Raw genomic sequence first — 6,814 nt, forward strand, 5'->3', positions numbered from 1 at the left:
GAGCTCAGAAACCCAACCCAACAGGAGCAACATCAAATATTCACCTTTCTCCTGCACAACTCACACCGCTCTCATCTCCAGAGTACTGACTTTCTGAGATAAAAAAATCTTACCCTTTAATAAGCCAAGACTCCTCTAAAGGACATGTACAAAATCATATACAAAAGGCTAACCCAGCAGCAGCTGAGAAAAAAAGCTTCCTGCACCATTCATTCCCCTACTGAATGTTGATCCTGAGGTAAACTCTTTCAGTATCCATGGCAAGGACTCTTTTGAACAGGAGACAAATATATTTTGGTTATATAAAAGAATTTATTGAGTTATTCCAGACATTGTCACAGTTGTACTGTGTTTTTATGATCTGGAGTGATTAAATATCAGAAAAAGCTAATGGAGCAAAGCAGCAACAGTTCAGGTCTTTTGAATGGGAAATTTATGTTTAAAATACTTCCAGATGGTTCTTTGGCTAAAAAGACTGTTATCTGTAGCTATTGCAAGGCTGAGTTCAAATTCCCAAGAAGCACTCTAAGTCTGGAGTACCAGCTATGTTCTAAGCATGCTTTTGCCTCCAGATCTTGTGCTAGAGATAACCCACCACAAGCAAATGAATACAGCCAGCCTCGACAGAGTACAACTTCAGAGTTTCAGGATCGCTACAAGCCCATGGATCAAAGTACAACACCTTAACTAATGCTATTGCAAAGTGGATAGCTATGGACTGCAGACCACTCAACATTGTAAATGACAGAGAGCTAAGTGATAGTATTGAAATTGCATCTTCTAATCAGTCATATATCTTGCCCTCCTGAGGAAGCATTTAATAATGAATAACTGACCTATATGACAACAAGAAGACTACAAAAAAAGACTACTTCTGAAAATGCACTGGCTGTTGCTTTGACTGGCAATCACTGGACATCCTTGAGCAATCATAGCTATCTTCACGTAATGGCACACCTTACTGATGCTTGCATGGACACAGCAGTCATCTACTGTAACAGTAACACATACTGAAGAGAGATATTATGCTGAAGCATGTGCAGAGCATTTCATGGATGTTGCAAAAGAATGGAATATTTAAGAAATGGTAACAACAGTTAGTACTGACAATGCACATAATATGGTAGCAGCAGCCAGTCGCTTGCCTTTTGAATACATGACGCACATTTCTTATAATGAGGGATAGCTCAGTGGTATGAGCATTGGTCTGTTAAACCCAGGGATGTAAGTTCAATCCTTAAGGGGGGCATTTAGGGATCTGGGGCAAAAACTGGGGGTTGGTCCTGCTTTGAGCAGGGGGTTGCACTCGATGACCTCCTGAGGTCCCTTCCAGTGCTGATATTCCATGATCCATTACAGTAGCGCTCAATGATGGTAGTTTTGAAAACGTGCTGGCAAAATGTAGAAAACTTGTGGGCCATTTCAAACACAGTCCAGCTAACAGGACAGAGCTAGGAATACGACAAGCTGCAAACGGACAGAAACAAGAACCTCTTGTACATGATATTTCAATCAGATGGAACTCCACATTGGCCATGATTCAGTGCCTGCTTTTCAATAAAGCCACTATCACATCTACATTTATTCTTCAAAAGCACTATCTATCAGTGCCGACAGATAAGGATTTTGAAAAACTGCAAAAGCTAGAAACACTGCTTGAGCCCTGAAGGTTTGTGACTGAACTCCTTGGGGAGGGAATTGCATGTCTCCTGTTTCATGGTTTTACCTGCATTTTACCATATATTCCATGTTATGTCAGTCTCTGATGAAGATCCAGCATATGTTGTTCGATTTAGGAACATTTTCATAACAGATTTTACAAAATGCAAAGAAAGTCCCAATCTGAGCTTTCTAAAAATAGCTACAGCACTAGACCCAAGATTTAAGAATCTGAAGTGCTTTCCGAAATCTGAGAGGGATGAGGTGTGGAGCATGCTGTCAGAAGTCTTAAAAGAGCAACACTCTAATGCGGAAACTACAGAATCTGAACTACCAAAAAATGAAAATCAACCTTCTGCTGGTGGCATCTGACTTAGATGATGAAAATGAACATGCATCGGTCCCTACTGCTTTGGATTGTTATCGAGCAAAACCCGCCATCAGAATAGATATATGTGGTCTGTATCATAGAATCATAGAATCATAGAATATCAGGGTTAGAAGGGACCCCAGAAGATCATCTAGTCCAACCCCCTGCTCGAAGCAGGACCAATTCCCAGTTAAATCATCCCAGCCAGGGCTTTGTCAAGCCTGACCTTAAAAACCTCTAAGGAAGGAGATTCTACCACCTCCCTAGGTAACACATTCCAGTGTTTCACCACCCTCTTAGTGAAAAAGTTTTTCCTAATATCCAATCTAAACCTCCCCCACTGCAACTTGAGACCATTACTCCTCGTTCTGTCATCTGCTACCATTGAGAACAGTCTAGAGCCATCCTCTTTGGAACCCCCTTTCAGGTAGTTGAAAGCAGCTATCAAATCCCCCCTTATTCTTCTCTTCTGCAGGCTAAACAATCCCAGCTCCCTCAGCCTCTCCTCATAAGTCATGTGTTCCAGACCCCTAATCATGTTTGTTGCCCTTCGCTGGACTCTCTCCAATTTATCCACATCCTTCTTGTAGTGTGGGGCCCAAAACTGGACACAGTACTCCAGATGAAGCCTCACCAATGTCGAATAGAGGGGAACGATCACGTCCCTCCATCTGCTCATTATGCCCCTACTTATACATCCCAAAATGCCATTGGCCTTCTTGGCAACAAGGGCACACTGCTGACTCATATCCAGCTTCTCGTCCACTGTCACCCCTAGGTCCTTTTCCGCAGAACTGCTGCCTAGCCATTCGGTCCCTAGTCTGTAGCTGTGCATTGGGTTCTTCCGTCCTAAGTGCAGGACCCTGCACTTATCCTTATTGAACCTCATCAGATTTCTTTTGGCCCAATCCTCCAATTTGTCTAGGTCCTTCTGTATCCTATCCCTCCCCTCCAGCATATCTACCACTCCTCCCAGTTTAGTATCATCCGCAAATTTGCTGAGAGTGCAATCCACACCATCCTCCAGATCATTTATGAAGATATTGAACAAAACCGGCCCCAGGACCGACCCTTGGGGCACTCCACTTGATACCGGCTGCCAACTAGACATGGAGTCATTGAACACTACCCGTTGAGCCCGACAATCTAGCCAGCTTTCTACCCACCTTATAGTGCATTCATCCAGCCCATACTTCCTTAACTTGCTGACAAGAATACTGTGGGAGACTGTGTCAAAAGCTTTGCTAAAGTCAAGAAACAATACATCCACTGCTTTCCCTTCATCCACAGAACCAGTAATCTCATCATAAAAGGCGATTAGATTAGTCAGGCATGACCTTCCCTTGGTGAATCCATGCTAGCTGTTCCTGATCACTTTCCTCTCATGCAAGTGCTTCAGAATTGATTCTTTGAGGACCTGCTCCATGATTTTTCCAGGGACTGAGGTGAGGCTGACTGGCCTGTAGTTCCCAGGATCCTCCTTCTTCCCTTTTTTAAAGATTGGCACTACATTAGCCTTTTTCCAGTCATCCGGGACTTCCCCGGTTCGCCACGAGTTTTCAAAGATAATGGCCAATGGCTCTGCAATCACAGCCGCCAATTCCTTCAGCACTCTCGGATGCAACTCATCCGGCCCCATGGACTTGTGCACATCCAGCTTTTCTAAATAGTCCCTAACCACCTCTATCTCCACAGAGGGCTGGCCATCTCTTCCCCATTTTGTGATGCCCAGCGCAGCAGTCTGGGAGCTGACCTTGTTCGTGAAAACAGAGGCAAAAAAAGCATTGAGTACATTAGCTTTTTCCACATCCTCTGTCACTAGGTTGCCTCCCTCATTCAGTAAGGGGCCCAAACTTTCCTTGGCTTTCTTCTTTCAACTGTAATGGCAGTTGAAGCATGAAGGAGCATATATATCTTTAGCACATCTAGCACGTAAATATCTTTTGATGCCAGCTACAACAGTGTCATGCAAACGCTTGTTTTCAATTTCAAGTGACATTGGAAACAAGAAGCAGGCAGCATTATCTCCTAAAACCGTAAACAAGACTGTTTGTCTGAGTGATTGGCTGAAAAAGAAGTAGGACTGAGTGGACTTGTAGGCTCTAAAGTTTTACATTGTTTTATTGTTAAGTGCAGTTATTCTTTTTTACATAATTCTACAGTTGTAAGTTCAGCTTTCTTGATAAAGAGATTGCACTACTGTATTTCAATGAGGTGAATTGATGTTTCAATTTTATAGTGCAAATTTTCGTCATAAAAATAAAGTGAGCACTGTACACTTTGTATTTTGTCTTGTAATTGAAATAAAATATTTGAAAATGTAGAAAACATTCAAAATATTTAAATAAATGGTATTCTATTATTGTTTAACAGTGCAATTAATCACATGATTGTGATTAATTTTAATCATGCTATTAATCATGATTAATTTTTAATCACACAATTAATCGTGATTATTTTTTTTAAATTGTTTGACAGCCCTAAAAACAATGTAACATTCACAATCCAAACACACACCTTTATTAACCCAAACATACAGTCACATACACATTAATCCTATTTCTATCTATATTTTACATTATACTTAGCATGCTTACTCTCCATAGTCTTCTCTCCATCTGTTCTATCAGGGTCCTTTTCTGCTCTGTCCCAGCAGCACTGTTGCTGCTGCTGTCACCCTGTGGTTACTGTTACAGCTACTGCTTGTGGTGATTCCTTGCTCCACTGCAAAAACCCAATGCAGAGTTCTGGCCTCAATCTTCTCTGTTTCTGATTCTTTTGCTTCTTCTCCCAGCTGCCTTTTTCTCCTGCTCCTGCCCTTCCTAAATTTTGCAAGTTGACTCTTTGTTTTTTATACGATTTTTGACCTGTTCTGATTAGCTATTCTTTAAGTCCTTCCTTATCCGCCAAACAAATTTAGACCCTTTCTGATTGGTCCATTCTTATAGTCCAATCACAACTGCTAAATCTGGCGGTCAATCAAAGCTCTTACATATAAAGTCTTAGTATTGTGGTCTCTTTACTATTATGGTCTGGAGACCCTCACCTCATTTTGGACTGAACATGCCCGACTGACCTCTCCCTGCAGTGTTGGGGTGACCTTTACTTTACTCTATTTTACATTTGTCTGTTTGTCAACACACAAGTTATATGTTGAACTGAAACTGCTAATTAATTTTTCTTGGCTGTGTGCCAACATTTCACACATACGAAATTACCAAATAATTAAACTGTAAACAATTACTTCCTATTTTAATATGTATCCAATTATTAATTTATGCATATTAATGTTATGGTCTACTGTTACCACCCTATTTCTTATCAATTTAGTTAATTTTATTTTAGTTCTTCCCATATTGAAAATCATATTAATAGTGGCAAAGCAATGTTTTCAAGTTCTGTGCTTAGGAAACAGAATAGAGCAGCTCAGCAATCTGTACTATCAACACCACCAGTTTGGGGTGTCTGCCCTGTTTTTAACAGTCTGCTCTGAGACTGGCACTCAGAGTTGTCATCTACTCCAGACAGCATGACATGCTGCTCACTTCAAAATCAACGTAAGGCTGCCAAACACATAGGACAAGGGAGAATGAGATCCTATATAGTGCCGCTTCTTAAACATTAAGCAATAATTATTCTTTTAGATGCTTTCAGAAACCTGAATATCCTCTTCTGTTTAGGACCAGAGATAACATAGTATCAAATGTAGAGTAGAAAATGTTTAGGCTCTCAAAGGGTGTCCACTTTACAATGACAGGTTTCAGAGGAACAGCCGTGTTAGTCTGTATTCGCAAAAAGAAAAGGAGTACTTGTGGCACTGGTTAGTCTCTAAGGTGCCACAAGTACTCCTTTTCTTTTCACTTTACAATGCTTGCCTACAAAATATCTTGTTAAATAGACTAAATTTCAGTTTTCCCACTGAACAGCTCACAGCAATAAAATAAAAGGTGTAAGGCCTAAGTTCACAAAAGTACTTAGGCATTTTGATATTGAGTGCTTAACTTTAACACTTAACTTTTAGGCTCCTAGAAAATCACAGGAACAACAGAGTGATTCACAAAGCCTGAAGCAACTAACTATACCATGAATGAGGAGAGTTAGGTGCCTTAAAATGCTATTCAGGAAAGCATGCATGCTAAACAGGGAGCTGCCTAAGCTAGTCAATGGGAGATGCTGACAAGAGGGGTGTTCACTAAGCCCACCACTCTCACTGAGATAAGTGTCTAGGTCCTGTTTGCAGGTGGCAATATATCTGTTAGTGATTCTCAGTTGTAAATCTTCTATTGGAGTTAGCAGCCTAAGGTGTTTTTTTTCCCCAAGAAATGGAAAGAGAGAAGAAGGAGGAGGAGGACCTGCCTCCTAACTTTCAGCCCAGTAACTAAGATACTCACCTGAGATATTGGAGACCACTGGTTTAAGTTGCCCCTCTGCCAGGTGAGGAGAAAGGACTTGAACAGGGGTGTACCACCTCTCAATGATTACTCTAACCATTGATCTGTGGAATATTTTGATGTGGGTGTTTCTGTCTCTCCGGTTGAAGCTGTTGCACTGGGGATAATTTAAGAATCATTGGGGTAGATGGACTAGACATTGGCTTTTCCACATCCTGGGTGAGTGCTCTAACACCAGGCTCCAGAGTCTCTCTCATGCTTGTGCTTGTTCATTCCTGTTCTGTGTCTGGCCCAATGACTTTACCATGCAACTACTTCAAAAAGCTCTGCTGAAGGAGCTCCATATCAGAATGTCCTATAACCCAATGTTTAGAGCACTCATATGAGAGGAGGC

The 6,814-nt window shown here is 41.3% G+C and overlaps 1 pseudogene; it reads left to right on the plus strand.

Moving 5' to 3' along the window:
* Nucleotides 1-390: 390 nt before the first annotated feature.
* LOC140913641 (E3 SUMO-protein ligase ZBED1-like) lies at nt 391-4,110 on the plus strand (annotated as a pseudogene).
* The last annotated feature ends 2,704 nt before the right edge of the window (nt 4,111-6,814 follow it).

This window comes from Lepidochelys kempii, chromosome 1 (assembly GCF_965140265.1).
Source record: "Lepidochelys kempii isolate rLepKem1 chromosome 1, rLepKem1.hap2, whole genome shotgun sequence".
NCBI classification, from domain to species: Eukaryota; Metazoa; Chordata; order Testudines; family Cheloniidae; genus Lepidochelys; species Lepidochelys kempii.